The sequence below is a fragment of the Pinus tabuliformis genome, chromosome 4_2 (assembly GCF_031772625.1).
Source record: "Pinus tabuliformis cultivar Carrire ecotype Pingquan chromosome 4_2, CPIR1, whole genome shotgun sequence".
NCBI lineage: Eukaryota > Viridiplantae > Streptophyta > Pinopsida > Pinales > Pinaceae > Pinus > Pinus tabuliformis.
Window position 1 is genome coordinate 541,577,552 of NC_142304.1, and position 19,529 is coordinate 541,597,080.

A 19,529-nucleotide genomic window follows, 5' to 3' on the forward strand; every position below is an offset into this window, starting at 1 on the left:
TATTTTATGAAGCAAGATAGATACATAGTATTTTATATATGGTGACTTGATATTATTTATAATGCTTGTGATAAGCATGATAACCATGACGATAGAAGTGTAACAATGAGATTAATATTTAGGATCTCCTTGTTAAGATTTTGATAAGCTTAGTAATGATGACATATGGTAAAATTGGATTCCCTCACTTGATGGATTGAGTCATGTGATAAAGAATTAATGTGGTGATCATGATTCTTGAAGTATACTCCTATTAGCTATTCGACACTAACACTTGATGAAAGATTGATGTCATGTTGTGTTGATGAAGTAGCTGAGACTAATAGGTTGTGACTATGATGAATATATATTTTAGAATTTGATATAGGCTGATGATATAATAGATCTGTTGATGCATCAGAATATTACAGATAGGATGATAGTCTTGAATGATGATGAATGAAGTGGCTTCTCATTCTGAGGGAGAAACTATCCATAGGGTACCTATACCTATTATGATTTGAATTAAATGTATAGAAAATTATTTATTGTTGAAGTAATATTTTTGACATGAATAAACAAACATCTGATGATGTTGGTTTGCAGCAAGTTCTACTCTCAGAAGAGAGGGTTTTTCTTAGTCGAAGCCCAAGCTGCACAAAACAAGGCTTAAGAGTGCATTTATAGCCTCTCAACCACATGGAATAAATCCTATGGTTGTGATTATGCCTCTAGTCACAAAACTAAAGTTTATGCATGAGATCAAGCGCGTGCTAGGAGTATGATAGTCCGACAGATATAGAGCATACAATAGAAAGTTAAATAAGCATATAAGTTTTAATTTTTGATCTACTATAGATAATGTGAATGTCTTGGCTAAACTTGTGTTTGGAGGGAACCAGAATATGTAGATTAGTATGTTATTTTAATTTCATCATCGATTTTATAACAATTGTAAGTGTTTGAAAAGATTTGGCTTGTTGGTTTGATATAGATGAGTAGTATTGTAGATTTTACATGATGCTTGATAGTTCATAGATATGTTTTGGGTTATGGATTGATTGAGTTCTGTGTGATAACAAATTAGGGCTTGTGACTTGATAATTGATGATTTGCCTTGATGACAATGTTATGTGGGCATAGTGACTTTTAGTGACTAATATTGGTATTCAATATTAATTTTGTATTGAAATCATTGTCTTTGGCATGCTGATTGAAGTATAAACAATTGTGATTTATCCTTGGTATATGCATCTACATCTAGTGAGAAAAGTAATTCATGCTATGATTACATGGATGGCTTAATGGAATTTGATATTACTTAATAACAATTTGTTGACCTGAAAATAGATGAAATCATGACTTGGTATTTGGATGTGAGCTCTACCTCATATTTGGTCCGAATAATTTTTCCCAAGGATATTGACATTAACCTTTACGATTTTGATATTAGTTTTGATATGCAATCTAAGGCTTGATAAGCTAACATAGTTGATTTGATTTCATTATATTGATTTGTGTGAGGCCAAGTATATCAGTTTGGTCAAGTGTTATGTTTACAGAAATATGAAACAAGCTCCCCAAGCTTAGTATGTCTGCATTGCTTGTTACCTCATGAAGTGAGGAAGATCTATTGATCCAACCTCTACTTCAAAAGTGGTCCAAGTTACGAATTTTGTTTTGGTTTTATATATTTATGGTCTATTCTTGATAGGTAATGAGCCTTTGTTGATCAATGTAAGAGGGAGTTGGCCTCTAAAGTTTGAAATGAAGAATCCTGACACGATGAATTACTTTCTGAAGTTTGGAAAAGAAAATACATATCATAAATCTATTGAAGAGATTTTGGAAAGTGGAAATGAAAACCCTTAGAAACTTCGACTGAATTCCAAGAAGTTATTGTTGAACCTGACTTGGAATGATCTAGGTGGATGTTGGTGGCCACCCACCTATCCCACTTGGACCCCCACTGTCTCTTTCAGTTTTTCAGTTTCCTTAATTGTAGCACAATTTACTATTTTTAGCAGTTTTTCAGGTCCTGAACTTCTAGAGTCGTTTTGAGGCCCTAAACAACGTTTTTGGGGAAAAAAGGGAGAAAAATCATCCATGGAATGATGTTGCTCCTCTAAAAATTGTAGTCCTCAGATAGATCTTTCTGACGAGATATTGTGCGCATCAAACAGAGATCGTATGCCAAAGTTACGACCTCGGGAAGTTGATGTACCAATTTACCCAAAACAGAGCCCACGGTTTGGCATTTCATCTCCTAGGATTAAGTTTTTGGATGGTTAGGGTTTTCCATTATTTCTCAACAATAAATAGGTCTTCGAGCCTCATTGTAACAAAGTTCAGAGGCATCTAGCCACCACATCTCTTGTTAGAGATAAGCTACCATCGCTAAGGTACATCCAGGATTAGATCGAGTTCCTGAACATCTCCTCGCTCGGCATGGCATACTGATATGTCGTCAAGATTGAGCAGAAGTTTAAAAAAAAGAAGTGAGACTTTGGATCTACGAATCCGAAGAACAAAGGTCAAAGCTAAGGTGGGGTGACCCAAGACAACCCGTCGAAGTCGTAGGAAAAGAACAACACCACGAAGTCAAAGAAGGACACAGGAAAGTGGTGTGAGTTCCATAAGAGCCCCAATCACAACACAAGTGAGTGCCGGACCAGGCAGTCGTTGGTGGCGAAGTTGAAGGCTTCAGAATCAGATGCATGTTTCGACCCCGAGTTAGAACCCGACAAGGGGAATGGAAAAGGGAAGCAGATCATTGATGTGGAGCCCAGTGCCACTATTGCCAACACCAAGACCTAGAAGAATGAGCCCGAAGATCCAGAGGAGGGGGAGTGTCTTTTCCACTCACAGACGTGGGTGAAGGGTTCACCACTGCAATTCATTATTGACAGTGGGAGCCAAAATAACCTCATTTCAGCAGAGGTCATGAAGTGATTGGGCCTACCGACTACACCACACCTGCAACTGTACAATATTGGGTGGCTTCACCAAGGATGAGATCTCTGAGTTCTCCAGCAATGCCGCCTTCCCTACAACATCAAGCCCTTCACAGATGAGGTATTGTGTGATGTTGCACCTCTTGATGTTTGTGATGTACTATTAGGCCAACCATACTTATGGAGGTGACATTCTATGTATGAGTCAAGGCCTTGCGTTGTCATTATTTCTTTATGTAATACATTATATAGGATACTGGAGGTAGCCCCACCTACCGCCACTTCTTTGATCTCTTCCAAGAAAGGAAGTAAGATCATCTCTGAGACTAGGAAATTTATTTTCTGTCTAGTTCACTCTCAAAGTAAGGGGAAGATCATCGCCACATCCATGGCCCCTGTGAATGGTTCCTCCACATAGCAGTAGCAGGAGAGGGATACGATCATCAAAGAAAATAGGGACATCTTCTCCTCACCCATAGGGGTACCGTTGCACTGTCAGGTGAAGCATTCATTCGATCTGACTCCCAGAGCACCTTTACCCAACAGGTCGATATATCACCACTCCATTCTGGAAAATTCCAAGTACAAATAGCGAAATGATCAACATCGGGTGGCACATAAGTTTCAGGTGGGTGACAATGCCTAGTTGCATCTATAGAAATAACGGCTTACAAAACCCCATCAGAAGCTCAGACCACTTCGATATGGTCTTTACATCAGTACCAAGGTTGTGAGAAAAAACACTTTGACAACATTCCCCCATTCCTTCGCTTGAACCTAGTGTTCAATGTGGACCACCCTCGACCATGCTTCCCACCATTACTAAATACATTAGAGGTTGCAAAACAACTCACCAAGGACCCAGCTCAGTAGAAGTTTCCTCATCTCAGGGAGGAACTCAACACAATGGGGACCATTGCTTCCTAAGGGGGGAGGAATGATCGAGGTGGATGTTGATGGCCACCCACCTATCCCACTTGGACCCCGACAAATATCTCTTTTAGTTTTTCAATTTCCTTAATTGTAGCACAAGTTACTATTTTTACCAGTTTTTCGGGTCTTGAACTTCCGGAGCCGTTTTGAGGCCCTAAATGACATTTTTTGGGAAAACTAGGAGCATCATGGGGCCAAGGGCCAATCATTCTCTTCCCAAAGTTGTAGTCCTCGGATAGATCTTTCTAACGAGATATTGTGTGCATCAAACGGAGATCATATGCCAAAGTTACGACCCCAGGAAGTTGATGTACCAATTTACGCAAAACGGGGCCCACAGTTTTGGCATTTCATCTCCTAGGGTTAGGTTTTTGGTTGGTTATGGTTTTCCATTGTTTCTCAACAATAAATAGGCATTCAAGCCTCATTGTAGCAAAGTTCAGAGGCATGTAGCTAATGAGCCTCATAAATGGGTAATTATATGGGCTCATTTTACCTCCTAACCTAGTCAAATCAACCATTCTCTTAGCTTATTACATTATTTTCTGATTATATTTATGCTTATAGAGTGAGTTTAGTTAGTTATGATGCCATGTGGTCTAACATGTTTTTAATGCAGATTATTGATGAATTTTGGGGTCAAAGTCAGAGATCCAGTGGAAAAATGGCAGCAATAACTCGAAGTGGACAAAGGAGAGTGTTAGTGCCTAAATCTACCTCAGGCTGAGAAAGGTATGATCTAGGGTAACATCATACCATGTTTAACTTGGTAGCTAGCCCTACCAGGTCGGGAGAGGGCTCTCTCCTTGTCAATCTCAAAAAATATGGCCAATGAAAGCTTGAGATGACTAACGTAATGACTGATTTTAGGCTAGGTATGTGTACAGAGGTGTTTGCTTGAGTTTGATAATGTTTTGTTGGCTCAAATGTGAAAGGCAGATTTGGGTCTGGGGAATGAGACTTAGTTTTGTAGAGATCTCTATGGGGCAAGGTAGGCAAGTGATTTAGTACTTCAAATTGAGTGAGATGGAGAGGTTTTAGACAGATGAGGAGTTGAAAAGGGCATGAAAAACTCAAGGATTCTTTTCAAACAGCTAAAAACATAGATAACTAAGAAAACCCTAGGTAGAGCACTGCACTTTCAATGTATTCTACCTTTATCCTTGTTTGATTTAGTTAAGATGAAATAAAGAGAGATATGCCATACATAAAACACATGTAGACTTACAATTACAGAAGAAAACACAATACCAAAGCTAGATGCCAGATGAATCCCGTAAAGTGCTGCAAACGACTAGTCTATTCCTTAGCCAAACTGCTGAAATGAGTATACAATAGGCTCCAAGCTTTCCCAAAAGTCCAACCGTGCTAATGACTGAAAAATTACAAGATATAGGAAACCAAAAACTCATCCTAGCCTCTAGGGGTCGAGCTCATAATATTAGGAGCTATTCCAACAAAATCTAAATTGAGAACTAAAAAGTAGACAGTGGAACAGCTTGCCTCTAAAAACTAGGAAACTGATTCATTCAGTTGCAAACTACCTTTTGATGGATGAATCTACCTCTATGAGTGAAAATTTAGCATAATTACATCAAAATCCATCATGTCACCTTAAATTACATCATGAGTTTGAAAATTAGAAGGAAAAAAGTCAAACTGTGAAAAATCTAGGCGAAAAACAGAATTTTTGACCAAAAATGAGCAAAATTCCTCCAGTGTGCCGCGCTGATTTCCCTATGCATAACACCCTTTTTGAGCTGATTTTGGAGGCCGTCCGGGTGTCCAAATTTTCTCCAAGTGGGCTTTTTGGAAATATCTGCCTATCTAATTTCCAGCACAAGTGTAATTTTTGAATTTGGCCTCCATTTGCCCCTCCAAAACTGAGTTCTTCGAAGACTACTTCCTATGTGTCAAAAAAAGGGCAGAAAGGTCATTTTTGGGGTGTTTTTGACCTTTTTGGAAGCCCAAAACCTATCAAAATTTCTTGGCCATTTGTGAACATGCATATTTTTTCATGACAAATCCAAATATGCTGATTTTTCCTCAAAAGGATGTCTCCATAAAAAGTGAGTGCCATCTGGCGCGGTGCATTGGGCATAAACGCCTGTTTTTTAAGGCAAAATTTCCAAAATTGCAAAAAGTGTCCCAAATTTTTTGAAATTTGGGCTAAGTGTCCTCCAATAAGTTTTGTGTTGGGCCAAGGAAGCCTTGGCCAAGATCTGAAGTTTATCTTGCTCTTTTTTCCTCCTTGATGCTTTCTTCATCTTGGTCTTCAAGTTCCTGCTTGGCACACCATATTTCTTGACAAGTAGTGGTATGCCATGTTTCTCAACATATTTTTCTCATTGATGGCCTTCTCCAGCATCCTCTCCAAGTGGATATTTTTCCTCTCCAACCAAGATTCTTGATTAGCATTAATTTCTTATTCAAGTGTTGTGAACTTGACTTTCCTTCTTTTGGCAGCTTGCCGGTTTTCTTGTAAGTTTATTAGCTCCATTATGGTTTGCTGATCCTCTAGCTATTTGTTTCTTTGCTCCAAATATTTGACTATCCACTTGGCTCTTTGTAGGTTGAGAGACAAATGCTGAATGTCATCTTGTTGCTCCTGGATGATCTCTCTAAGCTTTGAGCTTTGTGAACCCAAATCGGTGTCATCATCCTGAATAAGAATAAAATCTGTTTCTTGCCCTCCTGAAGGCCCCTCATCTTGTAATTGCCACTTTCCCTTGTCTTGTACCTACTCTGCTGATGGAGGAAGCAAGACCCCTTCCACCTCGGGTGGAGATAATACTCGCTTTGCTGCTGCAAACAACCTTCTAGTGCCCTTTTGGTAGGTGACATATACTGGCACATTAGTGGTTTGTGTCTCATGAATCTCCTGTTGATGTGAAGGTCCACCTGTCTCATGAAAAGCTGCTGGAGGTACTTGAAGAGTAGTGAAGACCTCATGTGAAATGAAATCCTCCCATGAGATGTTCTATAAACCAAGCTGATGCATTACCACAATCTTGATTAGTGCAAAATGATATATGCTGTTATAGTGCTGCTGAGGGGTCTTCTTGTGCACTAAGGTGGTCATCTTCTCAATGTTCTAGTAAATAAAGTAGGGGAGATTCATCATTCTCATGCTAGTGAAGTGCATCAACAATCTGATATGGTAGGTATACAGGCGAGAAAACCGGCCCTCACAGCTGAAATACTTAATTATGAGTTTCGTCAAGGGAGCATATGAGTCTTTTAGATACCGGAAGGGAAAAACTCTACTGAGATGTCTCAAGTAACTACCCTTGATGTAAGGCTCATAATGTTCTCTGTCAATCTGCTGCCTCTTATTCCACTGCTCACTGACATTGGGAATGCTAGTTGCTATAGAAATAAACTTTGATGTCAAGGTGAATGTCACACCTACTAGAGTGACTTGGCCAATTTGAAGATGGAGCACAAACAACCTTGCCAACTCATGATGGTACTGGACTCTCTCTACCATCTCACAGAACTGATAACAAGATTGGTGTTGAAAACATGTGATAGCAAGAGGACAGACCTGCAGCTTGGCAAGTGAAGTAGGCTCCTCTCGTATATGTTTGCCACCCTTGTGAGGTCTTCTTAGTGCATGCATTTCTCTAGGAGAATCATTGTGTGTCTCCTCATCTTAGTCATAGGAGGGATCAGACTCCATGTTTGCTAATGTGTGATTTTTCTTGATGAGTATGAAGAGATTTATGGTGTTTTTAGTTTTCTGCTACCAAGGATGAGAATGTATGAGGGACTGTGGAGGGAGAGGGTATGAGGGGTTTTGGGAATGTTATTGACAATTTTTTTTGGAAATAGGGGGTTTAGGGAATAATATGTAGGCTTAGGGACAACAATTAGGGTTTAGGAATTTGTAACTAGGGTTTGGGATAGTGGGAGTTTGGGATATGGGTTTAGTGAATTTTAGGAATATGGGAATTAGGGAATGAGTAGATGAAACTAGAAAATAAATGGAGGAGTCAAAGAGTGAGGGAGTGATGGAGTGGACTTGGTAGCAAAAACACAAATGCAAACCCTAGGCAATTGTTTTTGAGCAAAAATTGCAAGGAGGTAGGGTTTTAGTTTTATCTCATTAAAACACCATAAATTTTAAGAGAAACTCATTCACTAGCAAGGGAAGAGGACTTGACTTACTTGCACACCATAGGATTGAGAAAATTTGGAAAGTTGAGAGAGTTTATGGGTGAAATCAGGCTTGCAGCTCTATGCTCCATGCCACAAACCCAACGCACCACGCCTTCTATTTGCATTGTGCCAATGTATTTTTTGCACTGTGCAGGGCGGCCCAATGCGCTGCTCCCCTGAACTTGCACAGTTTTTGCTGCAATCTTGCTTCCTTCTACAACACGGCCTTCTCTTGCTCAATCTTTCTCCTTTGAATGCAAATGACGAACATGACCAATGAGTTATATACAAGAGTTTTTGATTTTTCACTTATAAAACTCACTTTTATAATGTGTGCATTGTGACTTACTCTTTAAACTCTGTTTTTGGGTAGTTTACTTCATTTTTTCCTTTGATGAACTGAATGATTTGATTTTTTGTTTTCCTTGCAGGGGATGGAGTTGCTAAAGCTTGGCAAGGTGACCAGGGTTGCATTGAAATTACATTAAATTTATATATAAAAACATAAAATACTCTGTTTTTCCTCAAAACAGGTTTTTGAGGAAAAATCAATCACTGAGTGAGTAGTTATGGAAATTATTGTTGCTGGAACTTTATTTGAGCTCCCCATGTGTCTGTTGACCATCACTAAGCATTTTAAGACCTTATTAATGAAAACCCTAGACCTAATGAGACCTAAAACCCTAAAAATGACTTTTACAAATTTAAAGACAAAAATTGACTACAGATGATCTAGATGAATGAAAATAGGCTAGCACATGAGGGAAGATATATAATAAGCCACTGCCGTTAGATGGTCCATGACCCTAATGGAATGCAGCTAATCGGGTGAGACACCTAACATGCAATGCAAAAAGAGAATTTGATCACTGACGGAGGGATGAAGATACTGACACTAACAAAGAGGACTTATAGGAGGGAATCCCCCTCATTTATTACTCCTCACTTTGAATTCCCCTTCATTCAACTCGGAGTATAAGCAACCAAGTCATGCACTAGAAGGAAACCGAGGAAGTGGAGGATGACTGATGATTATCTCGAGTTTTGGGAGCCAATCCTCCCTAATCTTAAGGAAGTTGTTGGTAGCTTCATTTGTATAAGTAGAGAGGCCCAGGGCCTCACTAGGTTCAGATTTTTGTCGGATTTTTGTTGTACTTTTGGTTATGTAAACTCTGCTCAACTTCGAGCTTATTATTTTTTTGACAGTTTCATGTAATCTTGTTATTGTTTTGAAATAAAGATGGAATCCTTTTTGAGTTAGCACTGAGTTACCTCAGAGGGTTGAAGCTCTTGGGCTAGGGCCCAATCCAAGCAGCCAAGCTCCTCTTTACTTGTATTTGTATGTTTTATTTCAGTTTGTAGATTAGGTCGTTGTCAGATGAATTTCTTTTATGGTTAAGAATAGGCTACTTTTGATGATTCAGTAGTTTTCTTCCATTTGTGCTTTCTATAACAGTTTAAGCAGTGACAAAGAAAAGATTCAAAAGGCTAACAATAGTGCCTTGGCCTCTCTTCCTCCCTTTGGGACCATGATTTGAGGTAAATACCCTCTTGCTGCCCCAAGAACACAAATTTTCCTCATTCATAGGACTTCTAGTGTTTGCAGATTTTTAGTTGGTTAATAGTCTATTTCGCTTTTCTTCATAACTTCTTCATCATGCTCACTTATTTATTTACAATAGTATTCTTTCATGCTTTCCTTTCCTGCAACATTCCTCAGCATTTACTTTCATAGATCATAGTTTAGACTATTTTGATGCAAAACTCTGTTTACATAGATGCACTTCATTCATTTCTTGCTTGATCTTATTGGTTGACTATCAGTTATTTATTCTACAGATCTCTTCTAGCAATAGGCTAGCCTAGTAGCCATTCCATCCTCCATCTGATCCATGCCCTACAGGTCACCCAAGTCTCCCCTCAATTCTGCCTCTGTTTCGTACATTTTCCATAGAATTTCATCCTCTCTCCTTGAGAAAATCCAATTATCGTTCTCTCTCCTAATGATTCTTGGTAGACCCTAGGCACCCTAGCACCTCATTCCAACCCTCGTCCACCTTTTCCGCCCACTCTCGTACCCTCAAAACAACCAAAACTGCTCGTGGCCTCCTCCTGTAGACCTCCTGTAGAACATTCTTTTTCCTCCTGTAGATTTCCTGTGTCCTCCTGTAGATTTTCTGTAGGATTACTTTTGAAGGCTGAGTGTGGGAAAAGCCTTCAGAAGGCCACCTAAGACCTCCTAGGACCCAACCACACCATCTTGCATCCTCTCAAGTCCTAAAATTGCCTTTCAACACCACATATTCTCTTCCACATTCACAAACAATAAATTACATACATGTCAAATTCACATAAAAATACATGAAAATCCAAAAAAGATGTTTTCTGCTCATTTACTTCCAAAAATAGCTTAGTCAGATGTTGTTTACTTCTTTGAATAGATAATGTCATTCTTTTCATGGTTTTCATAGTGTTTTCTGCAAAAGTAGGATTAGTTGCTTGATTAGGATTTACTTGGTTTGCTTTACATTTCAGTCTTTCTCCTTTTTGCAATTAGAGTAATATATGTAGAGTAGTCTTTCTCTCCTTTCATCACATATAGAGCTTCTTCTGGAATCCATAGAAATTGGCTTGAGCTCCTAGTGATCTTGCACCAGCTGACCAAGTGACAACCTGCAGTAAGAACTAGTACTTGTGCATACAACACCATCGCTTCCAAGTTTGTTACGAACTACCGGGTTGATAAGAGTAAAGAAGGCACTCTAGGAGTTGCAGTATTATTGCTGCAATACTGGTGCTCCATATTTTTGGCACCATTTCCAGGGAAGCATCAGAGTATTCTGTGATTATTGCTTTCTTCTATTTTCTATTGCAACATTCTGCTAATAATTTATTTCAACAAAAGTAGAATATTCCTTCTTTTCCTTTAGTTCTGCATTTCCTTGCTTTCCTTTTCAATTCTGCAAATTTCATTTCAGCAAGAGTAGACTAGCCATTGTTTTCCTTCAGTTCTACATTTCCTTGCTTTCCTATTTAATTCTACAAATTTCATTTCAGCAAGTTCATTTCAGTTAGTTGAAATTTTTTTTGTTCAATCAATTTTAGTTTTGCAGGTACTTTCAGTGTGGGGAAAAAGAAACAAAAACCAACCAAAAATATTTCCTTTGATACCTCGTAGGAATAGAGATAACTCAGGAAATTTTTTTCCCAACACCCCACTGCTTCACACAACCAACCTTCTCTCTTTTTCGGTAGCTGCGATCAAGAAGAACCTTTGGGTGAACAACCAGACGTATTTGAAAAACCCATAGGGGAGAAAGAAGAAGAAAACATTCCTTTGGAGTTAATGGTTGAACATAGAAATGTTAGGGGGAATGGAGAGAGAATATAGGTTACCTTTCCCATTCGGGAGAGTAATGGGGACATCAAAATGAAGAATATAAGCCCTTCCACCCTACCTCATGTTGGGTCGTTAATATGTCATTATTATTATCACTTTTTAACACTTGTTTCACCCATTTCTACTCTTCTTTATCATGTCATTTATCATGGTTTATCATATAATTCCATTTTATAATTATTTATGCTCTTATGGATAAATATCATTTCTTCTCTTTTATTTTTAATAAATTGATTACTATGCATGTTTCTACCAATGATGGTTTATTAATAAAATTTTTCACCATTTTATCATCCAAGATATTTTCCAGATTGAAGATTTGATCTCCAGCTTATCATTAAATGTGCCAACTCAGAAATTTGCTGGAATAAGAAGTGACAATTTTGTATTGAACAGTTCAGGAAAATGGAGAAGAATCTGGAAAATATAAAACATGGGTTTTATTTAGAACAGACCAAATTAGTTTTTTACTGAGCAGTTTTCCCAAATTTAGCCCGTAATAAGAGAAACAAAAGGTTCTCTGAAGAAGTTTTTCTTAGATTCGTTGTTGTGGCCGTTTTCCAAATTATCCCAGTTACAATGCCAAATTCGACCTATTCCTATTGAATGATTGATGGAAAGATATTTCAGATATGATCTTGCTTATCAATTTGTTGAAAACAATCCAATTTTGTAATAGAAATCATTTTGTAATCATATCTGTTATAACTTCTCTCTACTCTCTGTGTATTTAAATGAGAATAGAGATCAATGAAGAGGATTCATGATTCATGATTCATGATGGGATAGATTATGAGAGATTAAGTTAGGTATTATTAGAGATAGGATAGGATAGGATAGGAGGAAAGGGGGATTGTTGCATTACCATTGTAATTCTCAAGGCTTTTGTTGTTGTAATGATTTCACAGTTTTATGATTAATAAATAAAAGAGTTGTTGTTCCATTATTTGATACTGGAGTAAGTTCGGCGGTGCTTCACTGGCGACTACGGGCCCAGCCCTGGTGGATCCACTTGCTATTTGTACCATTACTTTACAATTCCAGTTGTGTGATGGTTTGATTTACTTGTCATTTCCTTGAATTGCATTGCTTTACCATTTCCTGTTTCTTTACATTTTCTTGAAATCGTTTTATGGCATAAAATTGTAATTGAATCACATTGCCATTTTATTCCACCATAACAAGAATAGTTTCCTTTGCAACTTAAATTGTTATGTTGTTCATTCTAGTTATAAAGCTTCGCTGTTCACTTCGGACTCTGCCATTCATTACAGATTGTTGTTCATTTAGCTTTGTTGTTCATTTCCATTAATCTATATTTGTTGTTCGTTTCCCTTAATTTAGTGTTTCTATTCAAATAGGCTTTGCTGTTATCTCTTTCATGCAAGGATTTAGTTTTGCCTTTTAAATGTTATTGCAGCAAGTGTGTTTGTTCCATTTCTACTAGCAGCATTATTGATTGAATTGTTGTTTCCAGTTAATTGTTTTGGTGTGGAGTGTAAGATCAACAACTGTAAAGGACATAGACTATCACTGTCTAAGTTCTCAGATTGAGGATCTTGTTTTATTTCATTTGCATCAATTGACAGAGGAAAGAGTTATTACTAATGCATCCTTGACTAATGATTGTTGTAGTTTTTTGAGTGAATGATCTAGTTTCAGAGTATTAAGTTTCTTTCCATTGCAATTAGATTTTATTTCAAGCATTTGTTTACTCTTGTATTTGAAGCACTGTACTACAATTTAGAAACATTACTCTTGAGTAAATGACCGTCTCAGACTGAGTAAACTCTTGAAATAAAAAAATATACTTGGATTGATAATTAATGTGAAGATAAATAGGAGTTAAAAAGACACCTCTTATCACTCAATATTTTGGCGTCATTGCCAAGGAGAGTGTAGCTATTTCTAAAGAGTAGTGTGCATTTGGTGGGTGCCTGTTAGGAAATAATTGGGTATTAAAAATGGAAGGTAAGAACCTACATATGGAGCATGTAAAAGCCCTACTCCTCCGCTTGATTTCCAACAGAATTGTTAAAGAACTTAGGGTAGAAATAAATGTTTAAATTTCTGTGTGAATGACTAAGAAAAACAAATAGAAATTTTGAAAAACAAATCTCATGATTTCACTCAAGTGGTGATGTAAGCACCACCCATTTCACTAACTAATTGATAGGAACATTTGAAAAAGGAGCCTCGAAGAAGCACATGAATAACATCCTCTATTATGGTAAGAAATGGCTCACATTTCTACTTTTGAATTTCCTATCAAAGATCTAGGAGGAGTGACACAAATGTACATAATTCCCCCATCTTCTCTACCAAATTTTCATGGTTTGACAAATGAAGATCCAGATAAATTCTTATTTGAGTTCGAAATACTTTGTAGAGGATATGGTTATTATACTAATTATCAAAGGTTGAAATTATTTCCTCTTACTCTAAAAGGAGCAGCTCTCCGATGGTTCATGAGCCTAGGTGTGAACTGCATCCAAACATGGGAGGACATGAAGAACATATTCTTGAAGAAGTACCAAGACTACTGTGAATCCAATGAAGATATTTTCTGTATGATACAAGGGGAAGATGAAATCTTGGAGGACTATGTAGAGTGATTTCAATATAACCTTCAAAAATCAAAACATAAGCATTTGGAAAAAGAGATCTTAAAAACACTCATTCTTAAAGGAATCAAAGATGAATTTTTAGAACTCTTAAATCTGATAGGAAAAGGTGATGTTTTTCAGTTGTCATATGATGATGTTTGTGAATTGTGCATAAGGTATTCAAGAGGAATCTCCAAGGCTGGTAAGAATTCTAGAGATGTTTGTTCTTTCTTTTCCAAATCTGCTACAAGAACAGGAGACATAAGAGCTGAAATCAATGTTTTATTTGAAAATTTTAAAGTTGATTTTATTAGCTCTCTAAATTCAAAATTGGATGTTTTGCAGGTTCAGAAAAGTCAAGAAATTGAAGAAGTGTTTTTCCCTCATTACCGAAAGGAGCATCCCATAGATATTTGTTCTTCCTTATCTAGGATGGAAGTATCATTTCAAAGAGATGAGGAAGCTGCAACAAGGTCAAAACCATGGAAATCATGGCCTACAGGTATGGTTCAAAACACTTCTTCTCCATTCTCTTCCTTTCATAATCCATTATGGAATACTAATGTGTTGGGGCAGCCATGTCAATCTCAATATAACCACCACCAATCTTGTTTACAAGTTTGGCATGGTTCAACTTATGATTGTATGACTACTCTCCCTCATCTTGTAGCACAAACACATCATCTATATTCTTCACCAGCTCTTCCACAACATCCTTCTTGCATATCAAAATCATCCACTCAACCTAATCATCTACATCATCAAAATGCTCCATTCCGTACATAATTCCCTGCTCAACTCATTCCACACCCTCACCATAATAAACCAGTACAACATGCTTACAGTGTTGAACTACAAAATTTACCCACCCTTCCCACCCATTCTATCTCACATGCGACATTAGAGAAAACTTACAATGAGATTCAGAATGTTTCAAATTCAAAAATTGTAGAAGTTATTGAAAAAATGAGGTTTCTTTTAGTTTGCATCAACAAGCCATTTTAAAAGCTCAAGAACTTCATGGTATGATGGATATGGGAAATGAACAAGAAAGTAAAGGATATATTGAAGATTGGTTTCACTCCATCACTTGTTTGCAACATCACTCCATACTCCAACAATTTTTGACACCATCGTTTCAAGGGAAGTTGGCTTCTCATACCCTAATATTCATTAATATGCATTTTTCAAATTTGGGTATGTGCATACATGAAACACTATTTCGAAAATGGTTCCACTGGACGTATTCCTATACGTAATCATATTCATTTTTCAAATCAGAATAAGTTAGTGTAGAAAATAAAATAAATAAGGGAATAAATAAATATATTTTGTTTTAATGTAAAAATAGTTATTTTTGTTGCAACACACTATGGAAATCAACATCGGTGATAAATGTTTTAATTCATTTGTGTATGTAGACGATTTATAATGGAAATAATATTTCTACAAATACTTATATTCATTTTTATCACCAATTTGGAAAAAATGCTTGAATATCATATTTTTTTGGCTTACGGGCTTGATGAAATTTCTGAAAACACAGCCGGGACAGTCATGTTTTAAGGGGCCAAAAGGGAATATTTTTAAAACCTATTTCTATCCAAAGTATTCCTTGATGCCTACATTCCAACCCAATTTGAATCGCTCAATTTGGATTTGAAACGAAAAGGTTAGAACCAAAACATTGACAAGGTGTCTAGCAGGAAGCTCAGGAATAGAGTTGGGGAAGTCCATTTTTTAAGGCTTAAATAATTTAATTTTTAAAACTTGTTTCTATGGTAGATTCCCCTATGAGTCTGTTTTACAAGGCAATTGGAATCACTCATTTTTAATATCGTATGAGGAAGTTATGATCAAAATACTGACCATCTATCGTAAATCAGCACTCTTAAAACTTTGTCTTTTCGGCTGTTCCTTAGAGTATTTAACCTATCAATTCTTATTGTATTCAAAACCTGTTTCTATTGGAGATAAATAAATGAATCTAATTTCATTTCCAATTTTAATCATTCAAATCTGACATCAAAGAAGAATCTATGCTTAAAATATCCATTATTGTTCTAAGTGGGGTAATTGAAAATGACTTTGTTATGCAGGTTGTTCTAAGTAAAATTGACATATCATATCATTGAATTTTTAAAACCTGTTTCTATTCGAGATATGTCTTTGAATTATCTCTCATATGGCTTTGGAATCACTCAATTTGGATGAAAAACAAAGAAGTTGTGATTAAAACACTACAGGTTAGCCATTGCTCTCCCGCAAGTAACAAATAAATTTTACTTTGTTATTTTCTCCGTGGATTTGTTATACAGAGTAACTACTTGTTGTTCTTTGCATAATTCTTGGATTATGGGAGTCTGATCACCTCTCTTTATCCATGATTTAATGTTTTATTGCAGGTAGACACTCATTTTTTGGAGGTCCTAAAAGAATAAAGAACGTCAATTTATGGACGAGCAATTCTTGAAATAAATTTTAATGAAACAAGGGAATTTCATCCAATTCATTACACAATGAATTCATAAAAGAAGAAATGAAGAATTGATTTCCAGTTGAAGATTCATGTCATGTCACTGCTGCCAATACATTTTTCCAAAGAGATAATTTTTTTCCTTGCCTTAAGAAATAACATCATGGCTGTTGTAACTTAATTTATTTATTTGCATACTGTTTTTAAATAAAATGTTGTTTCTTTTCTGATTTCTCTTATATTTTTTTGTTTCAAGTGTTTCTTCCTTCAAATTGTAACCCATCCTCGGCACCAATGCAGTGAACAACTAATTCATTTTTTGCATGCCTGCATTTCTTGTGCTATTCCTTTTAAAGGAACAACTGCTATTCCTCTAAAGGAATAATCGCTGCCCCTCTTTAGGGACAACAGTTCTGTGTACTTTATATTTTCATTGTTCCTTTCAAAGGAACATCACTTTCGTATGATTGTGCCTTTTTTATGTTCCTTTTAAAGGAACAACACTTTTGCAGTTCCTTTCAAAGGAGCATAACTTTCACATTTTTGTTGTTCCTTTCAAAGAAACAACATTTTCACATTTTTGTTATTCCTTTCAAAGGAACAACACTTTCGCATTTCTACTATTCCTTTAAAAGGAAAAACATTTTCGCATTTCTACTATTCCTTTTAAAGGAACAACACTTCTGTATTTTTGTTGTTCCTTTCAAAGGAACAACACTTCCGCATTTATGTTGCTCTTTTCAAAGGAACAACACTTCTGCATTTCTACTATTCCTTTCAAAGGAACAACACTTTCACATTTCTACTGTTCCTTTCAAAGGAACAACACTTTCGCATTTTTGTTGTTCATTTCAAAGGAACAACACTTTTTGGGCAAATTGGTAAAAAATGCAATGCCACTTTTGGAGGCCTTCCCCTTAGGAAAATTGAGTACACAATAGTTCATTGGAAATCTTGTTGAATCTACTTTCTAGAACATCTTGAATTTTACAATTTTGAGTTCATTTGCTCTATCAAAGGTCAAATCTCCCAAGACTAGTCAAAATGAGTAGAATGATGCTACCGAAATGCATAGTGATGTTGCAGTCAACCTTTTAAGGCCTTTCTCAACTCCAAATTGAGCTCATGATAGCTCATTGGAAAGCTATTTGTGTCTACTTATCCGTTGACTCATTAAGAAAGTCATTTGGGCATATCATATAGGAGAAAAAATGATTTTATCAAGGTCACTCCAAAGGTGCACTAACCCTCCTGAGGCAAATGATGTTTTTGACATTTCTCCCAAACCATGAAACTTGTGTAAAAAATAAAATAGGTTTTTCTTCTTAAGTAAATTATGGACAAAAACCTCTCTCAAGTTTCTCAAATTCATCTTTTCTTGCCCAGAAACACAGTTTGAAAAAAAATTGTCCCTTATGTGTGGTGAATGGCTTGTTCCTTGGAATGACCTCTTGATAAATAATGGAGACTTGATGTTTGATGATATGAAATGGCCTCATAACTTCTGATATCCATCATACTTCCTCTGCTCAGATATGTCTGAACAACACTTCTGCATGTATTTTCCTTTGTTGTTCCCTACAAGGAACACCACTTTTTTGAATGTTTTTATTGTTCCTTCAAAGGAGCAACATTTTGGGAGTATTTTCAAGAACAACCCTTCCTTCCTCTTGTGGGATTATTCCTAGTTCATCTCAACCACATTTTACTGATTCCCTTCCATGGCATGAAGTACACTACTTTTATGAGGACAAGAATTATAGATTCTATTGAAGTGAGTTAATATCATTCATGTTATGATCTTTAATAAGACAGCTCCTTGATGATAGAGTATTTTCAAAATGGACACAATTATTTATATACTACTTTATTGCATCGTTTTCTACTATACATGATACTGATTGATCATCTTAATACCATGTTGGTTCCACCCTTCCTGGTTATAATCTTCTCTGTCTATAATAAATGAAATTATGGATATATTTTTTTCTATTGACATGTTCAACTTCTTCCACCATCCCTGCTCTTAAGGATTACTGAGCCTCCCTCGTTTTATCATAAAAATGTGTAATAACAACAAAATTTTGTTCGCAGATGGAGGATAGGGGGTCATTACGAGCCAGCCTACCATGTTCGTAAGGCGGTAACAAAGTGACATTCCCATTATGGCCACCACACCAAGGTTATGATCCATTGGATAGCCAAATTATCCTTGGAACAGGAGGTCTCATCACAAGCTAGCCTGATCACTTTTGCTACATCCCAATGAATGGCAGTGTGGTTATTTGGTTACCACGCTAGCACATTGATCTCTTCTGTAGAACAAAACTGGAACTCCCCATTTATAAATTGAGGATCCTGGCTCATACAGGTTAAAAAGCAACCCTGTCAAGGCTATTGATGCTTGCTGGCAGCAGAGGCTCTGCTTATGGTATTGAAGTTATATCTTATCGTCAATTATTACTATAAACCCTTTTCTTATTTTCTCTTTTTATAGGAGAAGTTATTTCCTTAATTTTTTTCCCTATTTTGAACCTTTACGCATGAGAAATTATTTTCAGATCAATAGCATCATTTTTAGTAGAATACCGTCAGCAAAGCATCTTTTTGGCATATTGTTGTCTTTTTTCTTTTTCACATAACTTATCATCAATCCAAAGTGTCCTATCTCTTATTCATAACTATCTGTACACACTCTGTTCTCATTATAACCATAACTCTCACTGTCCTATTATTGATACGTGTACTCTACTTCATTTACTGTTGTATTGTTCATTCGCTTGCCTTGTTGTTAGCATAACACCTTTCATAGGCTTTATGGTCATGGAATCCCTTTTCCAATTGGAAGGGGGAATGTATGCATCATGGGATAGCACGTGATATGATTACTGCACTTTGCCATAACTTTTTGATTTAACAAAATATTGGTATTGCATGTATACAAAAGTTTTTCTGATTGAAATTTTTGCATGCATCTTATCTGTTGCTATTCAAAACTAACATTGTGGATTCAAGAACAT